Source organism: Chiloscyllium plagiosum, unplaced genomic scaffold (genome assembly GCF_037043375.1).
Source record: "Chiloscyllium plagiosum isolate Xiang-an unplaced genomic scaffold, Cpla_swu_hap1 HiC_scaffold_27, whole genome shotgun sequence".
Classification (NCBI taxonomy): Eukaryota; Metazoa; Chordata; class Chondrichthyes; order Orectolobiformes; family Hemiscylliidae; genus Chiloscyllium; species Chiloscyllium plagiosum.
Genome location: NW_028270165.1, coordinates 83,868,637 through 83,885,984, shown reverse-complemented (window position 1 = coordinate 83,885,984; position 17,348 = coordinate 83,868,637). Strand labels below are relative to the sequence as shown.

Sequence of the window (17,348 nt, the reverse complement as noted above, 5' to 3'; positions counted from 1 at the left end):
CAAAATACACCTTAAACATTGCTAAGGTGCTTGCTTCCACCACCCATCACCCCTCTGTGTGAAAAACCTTCCCCTCCACTTCTCCTGTAGACTGCCCTCTTCTTGCCTTGAACCTGTGCCCTTTTGTAGTTGACCTTTTCACCCTGGGGAATTAAAAAAAAACCTCTGAGTAACATAGAATCCCTAGTGTGGAAAAGACCATTCGGCGCAACATGTGCACACTGACCCTCTGAAGAGTAACCGACACAGACTTATTCACCTACTCCTATTACGCAACATTAGCCCTTGACAAAAGCACACTCTCCCAGAGCATCCACGTCCTCCTGATAGCATGGTGATCAGTACTGCATACAATATTCCGAATGTGGTTGAAATAGATAGCTGTAACATAACTTGCCAACTCTTACACTCAGGGAAGGCAAGCGTGCTGTATGCCTTCTTGACCATCATGCCCATCTCTGTTTCCACTTTCAGGGATCTATATGCCCAGATTCCTCTGCATGCCAGTGCTCCTAAGAGTTCTATTATTTATTGTACAGTTCTTGCATTTCTTTCTTCCTTGTGTCTGTATCCAGCTTCCCCCTAATTCTACTCCCCTCTTCATCTCTTTGCCCACTCATCACCTCTCACATCAGCATATCATAAGACCATAGGAACTGAAATGAGGCCATTCACCCCATTGAGTCCACTCCACCATTCAATCGAGGCTGTTAACTTTCTCAAGCCCATTCGTCCCAGAACCCTTGATCCCCTTTAATACTCAAAAACATTTCTGTCTCCATCTTAAATATGCTCAATGACCTGGCCTCCACAGCCTTCTGTGGCAGTGAATTCCATAAATACACCACTCTCTGGCTGAAGAAGTTTCTCCTTATCTCCCAACTAAAGGGTCTTCCTTTTCCTCTAAGGCTGTACCCTCAGGTCCTAGTTTGTCCTAACAATGGAAACATCTTCCCAACATCCACTCTCTCCAGGCCGTTCAGTATCCTGTAGGTTTCAATTGCAACCCCCCTCATCCTTCTAAACTCCATATAATCCCAGAGTCCTCAAAAGTCCCTCATATGTTAAAATTTTCATTCCTGGGACCATTCTCGTGAACCTCCTCTGAACACTCTCCTGGGCCAACACATCCTTACTAATAGGAGGCCCAAAACCGCTCTGTGCTGCAAATGTGGCCTGATCAGAGCCTTATAGAGTCTCAGAAGTACATCCCTGCTTTTGTATTCAAGTCCTGTCAAAATAAATGCCATCATTGCATTTGCTTTCCTAACTACTGACTCAACCTGCAAGTTTACTTTGAGAAAATCCTGGATTTGAACTCCCAAGTCTCTTTGCACTTTGGATTACTGTATTTTCTCCCCATAATCCTTCTGTTCCAACAGTGGCTGCCTGGTGTCAGGGCAGCACTAGTGATTTCCTGACATATGGATTGTATTTGGGGATACCAAGGAATGTCAGGAACTGCGAGTATCTCGGGAGCAATCGTTTTTCCTGGGGGAGACAGAGGAATGTGATGTGGTCCTGTAAACTCCAGAACTTTGATAACTTCACGAGTCAGCAATAACTCTTTCTGGACCAAGAAACGAAAGGGCCAATGAGAAACTGCTACAAGGGAGTTAACAAATAACATACATTAACTATCGCTGGGAAGAAGGAGGCAAAACAATGAGCTATTTCTTTGGACAGATGAGATAATGATGTTTAATAACTGTGTGACAAAAGGACAATTAATTCTGCCTGTAGAAGGAAGGCCTTGGCGTAAAGGGGTTAATTGCAGGACAGGCTGTTTCAAACAGGTGGAAAACCCTCAAGGATAAGAAGGTAAGCTACAGACCAGAGGTCTCCAGAAGGGTGGGGAGGTGGTGTCAGAATCTAAAGAAACGTTACACCACGAATCTGAAAGTGAGGGAACTCCACCAGAATTCAACTCCAGAATGATTTAGCAGCAGTACTTGGAAGAACAACACTGCATCAAACCCCTGTCAACTTCCAGAGATGGGCACTGTTGGTAGAAACAATGTTAAATTCCGCCATCACTTGGGCGATAGCCAAGATGGGGGGGCGGTGGGGGAAGAGGCTGAACTTGCTTACTTGAGGGGTTTTATTTTTTGGTTGCTACCTACAATAAAGTGTAAATCATTGTTTCAACAGTTGGTTGTCTGTGCAGTTTCTGTGTCAGTATTCAAATTAAAGTGATTCACCCACAATCAGAGTGAGAGGCTGGGATCCTTTGCATTCAGCAGGACGGCACATCAATACTGTTATAAAGCGAATGCTGAATCCCCTCCCCTCTCCGAGATCTCAAACCGAAACACCAAAAGAGGAGCGCATTGCCCTATAATCTATAAAATTAGTGTGAAAAGTGGTGTCATCTGCTCTAGTCTTAAAAACAAAAGTAAACCCTGACACTTTAAAATCAACAAAAAGCAATTTTCATATCCAACTTGAATGGTGAACAACTGAACTAATTTATTAACAAACCGAATAAATCCCTTCGAACTACTGACAATTCTGGCATAAAACAGGATTTTTGTCATATGCTGTTCCAATAAATACAAGACCCACTAATATAACAAGAAATAGAATTTAGTCTCTCTGATTACAGCCAGGTTACATGTCTTCCAGAATATTCTGTACATCCTTCTATTGAATCTTTTGTCAGGAATGTCTCCTCCAATTCCTGCTCTTCTGGTTTTTTTGTAAATGATGCTCTCTCATTCACAAATGACTGTCAGGGCTGATTTCTCTCTCTCGTGCTGAGGACTCTTAGCTCTAGCAATGGGGAGTTAGCACTGGGGCTCTGTTCAACTGTCCCCTTCTTTTATACCCTTGATGCTATATTGAGTTTTTACAATAGGATTGGTCCTCTGTTGTCAGATTTAAACTTAATAGGTTTTAGTAGCCAAAGGACCTGATTTAAATTAATTGGCTAAATTGAAAAGTCATTATCTCGGCCTGCTAACTGTACGACCTTTTGATAGAAATGTTTCAGCTTGTGTGCTCTCTGTTGTGATGATGTTACTCCTTTAAGGAGATTATGTTGTTCTTGATTTTTTTTTCCGCAACAGGGGTTGTAAAAGGCAGACGGTCTGATTCATTTTGGCTAAGGGACTTCACTAATGGCCAACAGATATTGGCAAAGGCAACAAAGGTTTGAGATTTTTTTTCTAAAACACTTCTACCGCAAAACCGTCTGCAAGGTCACCCCTCAGCCTTTGACCCTCCAGGGAAAATAGCCCCAGTCTATTTCAGCCTCTTGCAGCAGCTCAAACCCTCCAACCTTGGCAGTATCTTTGTAAATCTTTTCAGAACCCTTTCATGTTTCACAACTTGTTACAAACATGTCGACTAATTCAGAGAAGTCTCTCAATTACAGCTGTAAATGGAGAAAGTGTGTTTAATAATGAGTCATGAATAAAGGCTGCATTAATCTTTTACCATGAAGTTTTACTCCTACATCTCAAAACAGAGCATACAAACCTGGTCAGAAGCAGCCTATGTGATTTAACACACTATTGGCTGTTTTCCAATGAGGACTGACTTTGCACAGAAACCATAGATATTTTAAATGAAGGGGTACCATTTGTTTTAAGGTCAGGTAAACTTAAGTGGCACTGCATTGGTTTAGAAATGAGAGATCCTTGACACACACACAGCTGAAATCATCACTGCACCATTATTAACAAATTGGAATTAAGGCTGGGATGTTTTCCCCCTGGAGCAGAGGAGGATGAGAGGCGAAGTTTATAAAACCGTGAGGGTTACAGATAGGGTTAAGGATTGTTGTCTCTTCCCAAGTATGGCGGAATTTCAAGATTGGAGACACATTTGTATGGTGAGAGGGGAGAGATTGTAAAATTTTTGCCCCACATATTTTTTTCAGAGTGTGGTTTGTGTATGGACTGAGCTGCCAGTGTAAGTGGTTAAGGTCGGTACATTAACAACATTTAAAATACATTTGGTCAAATACATGGAGAGGAAAGTCTTAGAAGGATAGTGGCCAAATGCAAGTAATTGAGGTTACTTTTGATGGACATTTTGGTCGGCATGGACCAGTTGGGCCGATGAGCCTGTCTCCGTGCTGTAGCACTGACTCGTGTCTTTTTGTCGCTCCAACAGTTTTGAGTTTTCAGATGAGCATCTCACTTAATCACACTGAATAAAATCTGATCTCATTAGTCAACTCTGATGTGGAAGTGCTGGTGTTGGATTGGGCTGGACAAGGGCAGAAGTCAAATGGCACCAGGTTAGAGTCCAACAGGTTTATCTGAACTCACGAGATTTCGGAGCACTGCTCCTTTGTCAGTGAAGTGACGAAGGAGCAGCATTGAAGAAGGAGCAATGCTCCTAAAGCTTGTGATTTCAAATAAACCTGTTGGTCTGTAAGGTGGTGTTGTGTGACTTCTGATGTCTTCAGCTGTGGGTTTGTGTCGAACTTAATGGGATATTTTGTCCAATACGGCATTTTTAAACAGTATCATTTGGAGGGATTCATTTGAAACCTTTCAAGAGGTGAGTTCAACAAGACTGAACTATTCAAAGTTACTTGGACTCCATTTTAAAACTTACATCAGGACCGGTAGACATAGAGACTTACAGCACAGAAACAGACCCTTTGGTCCAACTCATCGATGCTGACAAGACATCCTAAATTAATTTGGTCCCACTTGTCAGTATTTGGCCCATATCTTCTCAACCCTTCCTATTCATGTCCGAAATCAGATGCCTAAGTGGTATAATTGTACCAGCCTCCACTTTCTCTGGAAAGTCATTCCATACACACACTACCCTCTGCGTGAAAACATTGCCCCTTACGTCCCTTTTAAATCTCTCACCCAGCCAAATAGCCTATCCCTGCAGCTCAAACCCTCCAACCCCCGGCAACATCCTGGTAAATTGTTTCTGATACAGAAGCCAATGTTTCGGGAAGAACCCTTCTTCAGTCCTGAAGGAGGGTTAATACCTGAAATGCTAACTTCGCCTCTTAATGCTACCTGGCTTGCTGCATTCTCCCAGCCTCCTGCTTGCCTCCTTTGATTTCCAGCAACCACAATTTTTTTTTTGTTTCTAACAAATGGCGGAGCAGACACAGTGGGCTGAATGGCCTAATGTCTGCTCTTGTGGTCTTAGCTTTCTGTGGATTGTTTCAGTGGGGACGTGCAGTCCCAGACTCCGAGTAGCGTTGCCCACTGGAAGCAAAGTTTATGGATCACAGAATCCCTCCAGAATGTAAACAGGCCCTTTGGCCCACAAGGCAACACCAACCTTCCGTAGAGTTACCCACCCAGACCCATTCTCTTAACCCTATTACTTTACATTTACTTGGAGAAAGTGAGGACTGCAGATGCTGGAGATCAGAGTCGAGAGTGTGGTGCTGGAAAAGCACAGCAGATCAGGCAGTATCCGAAGAGCAGGAGAATCAATGTTTCAGGCATCATTACTGAGGAAGGACTTATGCCCAAAACGTCGATGCTCCTGCGCCTCAGATGCTGCCCGACCTGCTGTGCTTTTCCAGCACCACGCTCTTGACCAGTCTACATTTACGCCTGACTAATGCACCACGCTGACACATCCCTGAACACTATGGACAATTTAGCTAGGCTAACTCACCCTAACTTGTACATCTTTGTATTGTGGGAGCAAACCGGAACACAGAGGAAACCCACGCAGACATGGCAGGAGAACGTTCAAACTCCATACAGACAGTCTCCCCAAGAGTAGAATCAAATCCGGTCCATGGCTCTATGAGGCAGCTGTGCTAACCACTGAGCCACCATGCCGCCCTGAGCCACTGTGGGGTTGCAGTTGGGGGTGCGGGGCAGTGTGCAGTCCAGATTTTTTTTTTTAAAAAAGCCCACCAACTTTCCCACTGCACCCATTGCAAGAATGGGGCAAGATTTAGTCCACAGTAGCGTCACTGACTGAATCCAATTGTTGGGAGCACTGGTGCCCCCGCTGGTGTCTTCGCAAGTTGCTGGAAAATGTGAACCTCTTACCACACTCAGGGCAGCAGAATAGCCTCTCCCGTGTGTGAACCTGCCGGTGAGTCAGCAGATTGGAGGAATCGCTGAAGCCCTTGCCACACTCTGGGCTGCTGAGTGGCCTCTCCCCTGTATGGACCCACCGGTGGGTCAGCAGAGCAGAAGAATTGCTGAAGCCCTTCCTGCACTCGGCAATAGAATGGCCAGTCTCCCGTGTGGACCCGCCGGTGGGTCAGTAGGTGGGAGGAGCGGTTAAAGCGTTTCTCGCACTCTGGGCAGGAGAATGGCTTCTCCCCAGTGTGGACCCGCTGGTGCCTCAGCAGGTGGGAGGAATTGCTGAAAGCCTTCCCGCACTCAGGACAGCTGAAGGGCCTCTTCCCCCGTGTGGACCCACTGGTGGGCCACGAGGTTGGAGGAGACCGCAAAGCCCTTCCCGCACACTGAGCAGGAGAATGGCTTCTCCCCAGTATGGACCCGCCAGTGGGTCAGCAGGGAGGAGGAACTGCTGAAGCCCTTCCCACATTCAGGGCAGGGGAACGGCTTCTTGCCTGTGTGGACCCACTGGTGCCTCAGCAGGGCAGAGGAATCGCTAAAGGCCTTCCCGCACTTGGGGCAACTGAATGGCCTTCCCCACCCCCCCCCCCCCCCCCCCGTGTGGACCTGCTGGTGCTTCAGGTCAGAGGATTTGCTGAAGGCCTTCCCACAATCAGAGCAGGGGAAGGGCCTCTCCCTGGTGTGGACACGCTGATGCGCCAGCAAGTGGGAGGAGTGGGTGAAGCTGTTCCCGCACTCGGGGCAGGTGAATGGTCTCTCCCCAGTGTGGACTTGGTCCAGCAGGTGGGAAGAGCGGATAAATCCCTTCCCACACTCTGGACAGGAGAACGGCCTCTCCCTGGTGTGACTGCGCTGATGAATTTCCAGGGCAGATGGGACACTGAAGCCTATCCCGCAGTCACCACACTTCCACGGTTTCTCCATGGGGCGAGATTCCTCTGGTTTCTCCATGGCCAAAGCTTCAGCTGCACACAAACGCATGTACAAACCCTCCCTGCCGTGAATTCCTCTTTCCAGGCTGTATAATTGTTACAGGCTGCACATTCAATGCGCTGCCACAGTAGCGTCTCTCATCCAGCTCCACTGATGCTGAAAGCATACTGAAACTGAAACACAAAACAAAGAGTTTTGCTCCTTCTCACAGAATCATAGTCAAAAATCGTTAGAGTCCCAATGGATTGATTGACTGTCTGTCATTGACATGAAAATGAGGACTGCAGATGCTGGAGAGTCAGTCAAAATGTGTGGTGCTGGAAATACACAGCAGGTCAGGCAGCATCCAAGGAGCAGGAGAGTTGCTGTTTCGGGCATAAGCCCTTCAACTACTGAATTTGAAACTTCAGTCTTCAAATCTTCAAATGCACTGGAAAAAACAGATTATGAAAGTTATCACTGTCAGTCAGGGTAGAAATTCAGAACAAGCAATTCTACTTTATGCGAACATTCTTTTCTTTTGTAATTCCATGAAATTGAAAGCACCATTACCCTACTCTGATTTCTCTACATTTACACCTGATTAATGCATCTAATCTACACATCCTGGACACTATGGACAATTTAACATGGCTAATTCACCCAAACCTGCACATCTTTGGATAGTGGGAAGAAACAGGTGCACTGGAAGAAATCCGCAGCAAACACCAGACGGAGAATGTGCAATATCCACACAGACAACGGCCCCGAGGCTGGAATTGTATCTGGCTCTCTGGTACCGTGAGGCAGCATCACTAACCACAGACACCGTACCTTCCTTTTCCAGTCCCGCCACCAAGTCACTCAGCTTGAGCTCAAGCAAAGCACTACGTTTAATTTTCGCTTCACACACACACTGAACTTTCGGCCCGTCCCCACTTCCCTTACAGGAAATGCAAACAGCTGGGGGGTTGCCACGTCGAATCCCTACAGTGCGGAATGAGGCCATTTGGCCCAACAACTCTCCATTTACCTCCGACTAATATACCTAATCCACACATCCCTGAACTCTATGGGGCAATTTAGCATAGCCAATTCACCCTAACCTGTACATCTTTGGACTGTGGGAGGAAACCGGAGCATCTAGATGAAACCCACACAGCTACACGGGGGGGGGGGGGGGGGGACAATGTGCAAACTCCACACAGACAGACAGTCACCTGAAGCTGGAGTCAAATCCTTGTCCCTGGTGCTGTGAGGCAGCAGTGTAACCACTGAGCCACGTGCTGCCCGTGTGTGCTGAAAGAGATGCAATGTGGAACTTTATTGACTGTACCGCACAGTGGATTGTTGAGTAAGGTTGAGTCTCAAAGGATCTGGAAAGAGGTAGCCAACATTTAGGAGCGCATTGCGACAGATGCTGGAATCCGTCCTGAAAACAACAAATGCTGTAGATCACAGCTGGTCAGACAGCGTCCACATAGAGAGAGCAAGCTAACATTTCACGTCTTCTTTGAGATTTATAAAATCTTGCTGGATACAGAGAAGATGAATGCCAGGAGTCATTTCCCTGGAATGAGGGATTTCAAGACTAGCGGACATATTTTTAAGGTGAGAACAGAAAGATTTAAAAACAAAATAAGGGGCAACATTTTTACACAGAGTGCTTCACGTGTGGAATTAATTTCCAGAGGAAGCGGTAGATACGCCTACAGTCACAACATTTAAATGACATTTGGATAAGTACATGAATGTTCAGACGGATATTGGGCCAAGTACATGTAGGTGGGACTAGTTTAGTTTGGGATTATGGTCAACATGGACTGGTTGGACCGAAGGATCTGTTTCCGTGCTGCGTGACTCTGAATGGATACAGTGGATGTAGGGAAGATGTTTTCACCAGTAGGAGAAACGAGGACCAGAGGACACAGGCTCAGGGTGAAGGAATGCCTTCAGAACTGAGATGAGGAGGAAATTCTGCAGCCAGAGGATGGTGAATCTGTGGATCTCATTGCTGCAGAGCGCTGTGGAGGCCAAGTCGTTGAGGGCATTTAAGACAGGGATAGATAGGTCTTTGATAAGTAAGGGGATCAAGGGTTACGAGGAGAAGGAAACAGAATGGGGTTGAGAACATATCGGCCATGATCGACTGGTGGAGCAGACTCAATGGGCCAAATGGCCTCATTCTGCTCCTGTATATTGTAGTCTTAAAACTGGGCAGATTACTGAAGTGGTTTTCATGAACAATTTCAGAGTCCTGAAGTAAAGTCGTAGAGGTGTACAGCACGGAAACAGACCCTTTAGTCCAACTCGTCCATGCCGACCAGTTATCCTAACCTAATCTCGTCCCATTTGCCAGGACTTGGCCACTATCGCTGTAAACCTTTCCTATTCATATACCCATCCAGATGCCTTTTAAATGCCTTAGTTGTACCATCCTCCATCACTTACTTTGACACTCATTCCATACATTCACCACCCTCTGCATGAAACACTTGTCCCTGAGGTCCCTTTTAAAATCTTTCCCCTCTCACTCTAAACCTATGCCCTCTAGTTCTGGACTCCACAACCCAGGGATAAGACCTTGTCTGTTTATAAAATCATGAGGATTATGGATAGAATAAACGTGTCGAAGGTCACCCCCACCCCCACCCACAAAAGCTTCTGACGCTCCAGGAAAACAGCCCGAGTCTATTCTGCCTCTCCAGATAGCTAAAATCCTCCAAACCTGGCAACATTCTTGTAAATCTTTTCTGAACCCTTTCAAGTTTCACAGCATCCTCCTGTTAGGAAGGAGACCAGAATTGCACACAATATTCCGAAAGTGGCCTAACCAGTGTCCTATACAGCTGCATCGTGACCTCTCAACTTTCCTACCCAATGCTCTGACTGATAAAGGAAGGCAATACAAATGCCTTCCTCACTGTTCTATCTACCTGCGACTCTACTGTCAAGAAGCTATGAACCTGCACTCCAAGGTTTCTTTGATCAGCAACACTCCCTCGGACCTTACCTGATTTGCTTTTCCAAATGTAGTACCTCACATTTATCTAAATTAAACTCCATCTGCCATTCCTTAGCCCATTGGCCCATCGGATCAAGATCCCATTGTCATCTGAGGTAACCTTATTTGCTGTCCACTACACCTCCAATTTTGGTGTCATCTGCAAACTTACTAACTATACCTCTTATGCTCACATCCAAATCATTCAAATGAATGATGAAAAGTAGTGGGACCAGCACCAATCCATGTGGCACAACACTGGTCACAGGCCTCCAGTCTGAAAATCAACCCTTCACCACCACTCTCTGTCTACTACCTTCAAGCCAGATCTGTATCCAAATGGCTAGTTCTCCCTGTATTTCTCGAGATCTAACCTTGCTAACCAGTCTCTCATGAGGAACCTTGTTGAATGCCTTTCTGAGGTCCATGGAGATCATGTCGACTGCTCTGCCCTCGTCAATCCCTTGCTGCTTCTTCATAAAATTCAATCAAGTTCGTGAGGCATGATTTGTCACGCAGAAAGCCATGCTGACTATCCTTAATCAGTCCTTGTCTTTCCAAATACATGTAAATCCTGTCCCTCAGGATTACCTCCAACCACTTGCCCTCCGGCAAAGTCAGGCTCACTGGTTGATAGTTCCCTGGCGTTTCCTTGCAATCTTTCTTAAATATTGGTACCACGTTAGACAACCTCCAGTCTTTCATCACCTCACTTGTGACTATCGATGGTGCAAATACCTCAGCAAGGGACCCAGCAATCACTTCTCTCGCTTCCCACAGAGTTCTAGGGTACAACTGTTCAGGTTCTGGGGATTTATCCACTTGCATGCATTTCAAGACATCCAGCACCACCTCCTTTGTAGTATGGACATTTTACATTTTTCAAGATATCATCATCTGTTTCTACACATTCTATTTCTTGCATGTCCTTCCCTACAGTAAACACTGATGCAATATACTTGTTTATTATCTCCCCCAACTCCTGCAGCTCCACACATAGGCTGTCTTGCTGATCTTTGAGGGGCCCTGTTCTCTCCCCAGTTACCCTTTTCTCCTTAATGTATTTATAAAAACCCTTTGGATTCTCCTTAACTCTACTTGTCGAAGCTATCTCATTCCCTTTTTGCCCTCCTGAGTTTACTCTTAAGTATACTCCAACTGCTTTGTACTGTCAGGATTCACTCGATCTCTCCTGTCTATACTTGTCATATGCTTCCTTCTTTTTCTGAACCAAAAGCTCAATTCCTCTAGTCATTCAGCATTCAGTACACCTACCAGCCTCCCCTTTCACCCTGGGTTCCAGATGAGAGTGGTGCTGAAAAAACACAGCAGCTCAGGCAGCATCCGAATGTGGTGTAAAATTCCAAGCAGTGGAATGTGGTGAAACGGTTAAAAATTATGTCCCAATACATGTGTGAATCTAACCGGAATGGAGGTGTTGCTTAGTCCCGTGTGAATCTTATTACACACCTCCCCGTGTGAATCTTATCTGTATGTAACCAGAATGGAATGTGTTTTTTAGCCTTGCTCTGCTGTTCACATGAATGTTTATATCTGGAAAAGAGTATATCAGCTGGAAAAGTCTCCAGTTCGGTGAGTCTGCTCCGGGGTTACGTTTAACCGCCGAGCGTGGGTTGTTGGCAACCGCTCTACGAGAACTGACGGCTCCCAGTTCCGGTAACACGTAGAGTGAGTATAAACCAGACCCGTTGTGAGTACGAGACTGGTTGTGGCGACGCTGCGGGGAATAAAACACTTATATTCTAGCAGATTCGCCTCTTGGCTGTTTGTTCTGTGTCAGACTACTTTCCTGCGAGCCTGGTCCTTGACCTTGAGAATTTTTTTTAAAACACCGAAGAGCAGGAAAATCGATGTTTTGGGCAAAAGCCCTTCATCTAATCTAGAATCTGGTTTCCAGCATCTGCAGTCCTTGTTTTTACCTAGTTTTTCCCCTTTCACCCTAACAGGAATATACTGTCTCTGGACTCTGTTTCTTATTTTTGAAGGCTTCCCATTTTCTAGCCATCCCTTTACCTGCGAACATCTGCTCCCAGTTAGCTTTTGAAAGATCTTGCCTAATACCAAGTTAGCCATCCTCCAATTTAGATCTGGTCTATACTTTATCATCACTCTTTTAAAGCTCATAGAATTATGGTCACTGGCCCCAAAGTGCTCCTCCACTGACAGCTCAGTCACCTGCCCTGCCTTATTTCCCAAGAGTAGGTCACGGTTTGCACCTTCACTAGTCAGAACATCCACTTACTGAATCAGAAAATTTTCTTGTACACATTTAAATTCCTCCTTAACTCGACTTGTCGAAGCTATCTCATGTTCCCTTTTTGCCCTCCTGAGTTTACTCTTAAGTATACTCCAACTGCCTTTCTACTGCCTTGAAACACTATGGCAGTCCCAGTCTATGTTTGGATGTTAAAATCCCTGACCATAACCACCCTATTATTATTTCAGATAACTGAAATCTTACAATATTTTTCTCAATTTCCCTCTGACTATTAGGGAGTCTGTAATAAAATCCCAATAAGGTGATCATCCCTTTTCTTATTTCTCAGTTCCACCCAAATAAGCTTCCTGCATGTATTCCCAGGAATATCCTCCCTAAGCACAGTAATATATCCCTTATCAAAAAAGCCACTCTCCCTCCTCTCCTGCCCCCCTTTCTATCCTTCCAATCCCATGTGTGTTCTAGAACATTAAGCTGTCAGTGCTGTCCATCCTTGAGCCATGTTTCTGTAACTGCCATGATATCTCAGTCCCAAGTTCCTAACCATCATCTGCCTTCCCTGTTCGGCCTCTTGCAATTGAAATAAATGCAGTTTAATTTACCAGTCCTACCTTGTTCTCTGCTTTGTTACTTCCTGCTCTGATTGGTTAACTCAGTCCCTTTCCCAACTGGACCAGTCACAGACTGATCTCTTTCCTCACTATTTCTCTGGGTCCCAGCAATCCGTGCCCCCCACCCACCCCTACCTTACTAGTTTAAATCCTCCTGAGCAGCTCTCGCAAATCTCCCAGCAATATATTAGTCCCCTTCCAATTCGGGTGCGATCCATCCTTCTTGTCCAGGTCTTTTCTACCCCAGAAGAGATTCCAAATATTCACATTTTTGGATCCTTTCTCCCATGCACCAGTTCCTCAGCCACGCATTCATCTGCCCTGTCCACCTATTCTCACCCTCACTAGCAACATTCCCCATTAACTGGTTAAGTCCTGGATTGCTTTCCTAAAATGCAACACCTCACGTTCGTCTAAATTAAACTCCATCTGCCAATCCTCGGTCCATTATTCCATCCGATCGATTAAAATTTATAGCAAACTCTTTCCTCCCTTATTCCCTAAAAGCTGAAAATCTCCATCCCAAACACACTCCTTTTATTCTCATTTTACTGAACCTAATCCCTGCTCTGCCTCATCCTGGAAAGTCTGGTTCATGCTGATTAACAGGCCTACACTCAGGGGGGATTTAATTGAATGTTGAATGGCTTGGACAGAGTGCATTTTGGGGGAGATGTTTCCAGTGGTAGGAGAGATGGGGACTCGAGGGCACAGCCTTCGAGTAAACGGAAGATCTTTTCGAACGGAGATAAGGAGAAACTTCTTCAGCCAGACAGTGGCGAATCTATGAAATTTACTGCCACAGAAAGCTGTGGCAGCCAAGTCACTGAGTATATTTAAGACTGAAACAGATGATAGGTTCTTGAGTATCAAGGGGAGAAAGCTGAAGAATGGGGTTGAGAAACTTATCAGCCATGATTGAATGGTGGAGCAGACCCAATGGGCTGATTGGCCTAATTTCTGCTCCTGTGTCTTATGGTCTCTTGCTGTTCTGGACACAGTGAGAGAAACTTGGGAGCAGGAGTCGGCCATTTGGTCTTTCAAGCCTGCACCAGCGTTCAACAGATCATGACTGGACATTAATCTACTTACATCTAGGTGGATACACTGGGATTTTTTTTTCACTGGAGCATAGAGGTGACCTCACAGAGGATTATAAAATCACGAAGGATAGAGATGTCCTTTCGCTCAGATGTGAGCATCAAGATTAGGGAGCACATTTTTAAGGCGAGAGGAGAAAGTTTTTAAAAAGACATCAGAAGCACCCTTTTTTAAGAGAGTAGTTTGTGTGTGGAATGAATGTCCAGAGAAAGCCCAGAGGTCAGATCAGTTTTCCTTCGTGTGAATCTAAGGAAAGCGATGGGATCAGACGTAGGACCAGGCCGTGCACTCAGAGCATGGGCAGATCAACTGACAGAGGTCTTCTCGCACACCTTCAACCTCTCCCTGCAGCAGGCCATTGTCCCTGCCTGTTTCAAGAGGGCCAACATCATCCCTGTGCCTCAGAAGACTCATGCAGCACGTCTCAATGACTACCGCCCAGTTTTCCTAACTTCGGTGGTCATGAATTGCTTTGAAAAGTTGGTCATGGCATTAATCAACTCCAGCCTTCCCACTACTCTTACCCCACTCCAATTTGCCTATCGGCAAATTGGGATCCACGTCAGATGCCATATCATTTGCCCTTCCCTCCTCCCTAGAACATCTTGACACCAAGAACAGGTACGTAAGAATCCTACTTGACTACAGTTCAGCCTTTAACACTATTATCCCCTCGAGACTGATGACTAAACTTAGTGATCTCGGACTAAGCCCCACTCTCTGCAACTGGATCCTCAGTTTCCTGACCCACAGGCCACAATCAGTGAAGACTGGGGACTATTTGATGCTCACTAACACTCAACACTGGAGCCCTCCAGGGGTGCATACTCAGCCCCCTACTGTACTCACTGTATACCCATGACTGCGTCACCAAATAAAAGACTAACGCCATTTACAAGTTCACTGGCACCACTATAGTCAGTCAAATCTCAGATGGCAACAAAACAGACTGCAGACGGGAGATGGAAGACCTGGAAAAATGATGCACTGAAAACAAACTAGATCTCAATGCTAGCAAAACCAAGAAACTCGTTATTGACTTTTGGCGGGATGTTACTCATGCCCCCATACACATTAACAGCACAGAGGTGGAATGAGAGGAGAGTGTCAAGCTCCTGGGAGTGGTCATCCACAACAAGCTGTCTTGGATGTATCACGACCTGGTATGGCAACTGTACCATTCAAGATTGGAGATGGTTACAGAGAGTGGTGAACTCAGCCCAGACAATCACAAAGGCCAACCTCCCATCTATAGAATCCATCTACCAGGCCTGCTGTCAAGGGAAGCCGCCAGCATTCTTAAAGATCCATCCCACTCTGGCAATGTTTGTCTACAACCTCTACCATCGAGGAGAAGGTACAGAAGCCTGAACAAATGCACCAGCCAGTTTTGTAACAATTTCTACCCTACTATTGTTAGAACACTGAATGGACTCTCAAACTCTCAGGATTTGCCTGAACCTTTGTTTTTGCTGCTGTTTACCTATTATTTACTATGCTACTTAACTATGGGATCGCAAGACAACGCTTTTCACTGTGCCTCAGTACATGTGACAATAAATAAATTCAATTCAGTTCAAGTGGTGGATGTAGTCCAGTTAAAAGGGTTAAAAAGCATTTGGATCAGCACATGAATAGGAATGGTTCGGAGAGATGTGGGCCAAACACTGGCAGGTGCAACTAGTTTAGTTTGAGAACATAGTCAGCATGGACTAGTTGGACAGAACAGTCTGTTTCTGCACTGTCTGACTGTCTAACTGTTCTTTTCTGGTCTTAAACCCATTTTCTTGCCTCCCCCCATGACCATCCACTTCCTTGTTGTCAAAAATTCAAATGAACTCAGCATTGAATATATTCAATGAACCCCCCCCCCCCCACAAACTGCAGGAAGACATCGCCACCTCTGAATTCCTCTTGCTAATGTACCACTTGCCTTGCTCATTGCTTGCTGGTATAGAAGGACGCTGAGGCCTGTTTGTACATCAACATATCATTCCTGATGAAGGGCTCAAGCCTGAAATGTCGAATCTCCTGCTCCTCAGATGCTGCCTGAACCTGCTATGCTTTTCCAGCCCTACACTTTTTGACTCTGATCTCCAGCATATGCAGTCCTCACTTTCTTCACATCCCAATATATCACTATTTAAGGAATGCGTCTCCTTTCTGCTTTTTTTTTACAAACAGCAAATGCGATAACTTCACATTGTGCTACTACATTTGCCACGTGTTTGCTAACTGAGACACAATCTTGGACCAACTTTTCCAGACTCTCTCCCCTCGCCGGGATTCACTCCCTTTCCTTTCAATTGCTGCAAAACAAAAATTGAACCCCAGAATGAAAACAAATGGAAAAGGGGGTAAGAAAAGAGAGTGCCGTACTCACAGATGTTGGACAGAGGAAAGAAGTTGCAGTCTGGGGTGAAGCTCAATCTTCATTCAGAGAGGAACAACAGCAGGAGCAGCTTCAGAAGCTCATGGTCTAACTTCCGTATTCAGACAATAGCAAGGCTCTGATTAACAAAGGAACCAGGCTCCTTCCGGTCATCCCGAGCTCCCCATTGGCCCATCAGAAGAAGGTCGCGGTCCGTAATTGCGGACAGCGTGGGGCATGCGCAGTTCTTGTTAACGCCGCCGAACATGCGCAGTACTTACTGATACCGAGGCGTATGCGCAGTGTGGTCTGTGGCGATGCTGACAAGATTTTGTACCCAAATGTCAAATAAATTCAATTCAGTTCGAGTGGTGGATGTAGCCACATTTTTTTAAACCTGTAGCTCGACATTTTATTGCGTTTGCATTTTGTGTGACTCCTCAACTTTTGAATGTCTTTTCCCCAGGGTAGGGGAGTCCCCTAGAGGCATAGATTTCGGTTGAGAGGGAAAAGATTTCAAGGGACCTCAGGGTCAGGAAAAAACACTTTGAAAGTTAATTCCCCTCAACAAATGCCCCCTCTTATGCCCTGAACAAGATAGATTGTTCACAGCCTATTAATCATGAGTAGCAATGATGTTGTGAAACTTAGAAGGGTTCAAAAACGATTTACAAATATGTTGCAAAGGTTGGAGGGGTTCAGTTGCAGGGAGAGGCTGAATAGCCTGGGGCTGTTTTTCATACAGCGTTGGATGCTGAGGGTTTATAAAACCTTATAGAGATTTATAAAATCATGAGGGGCATTGATAGGTTAAATACACAAGGTCTTTTCACTGGGGTGGGAGAGTCCAGAACTAGAGGGCATTCATTTTGGGTGAGCGGGGAAAGATATTAAAAGGACCTAAGGGGCAAATTTTTCACGCAAAGGGTGGTGCATGTATTGAATTAGCTGCCAGAAGAAGTGGTGGAGGCTGGTACAATTACAAAATTTAAAAGACATTTGGATGGGTATATGGGCCAAGATTAATTAAGGATACCTGGTCAGCATGGACCGACGGGTTTGTACAACTCTATGG

At 45.5% G+C, this 17,348-nt stretch overlaps 1 protein-coding gene across 1 annotated transcript in view; it reads left to right on the top strand.

Moving 5' to 3' along the window:
• The window catches only part of LOC148144770 (uncharacterized), a 392,813-nt gene that overhangs the window by 280,016 nt on the left and 95,449 nt on the right, over nucleotides 1–17,348 (top strand). The gene's annotated exons all lie outside the window — the stretch shown is intronic.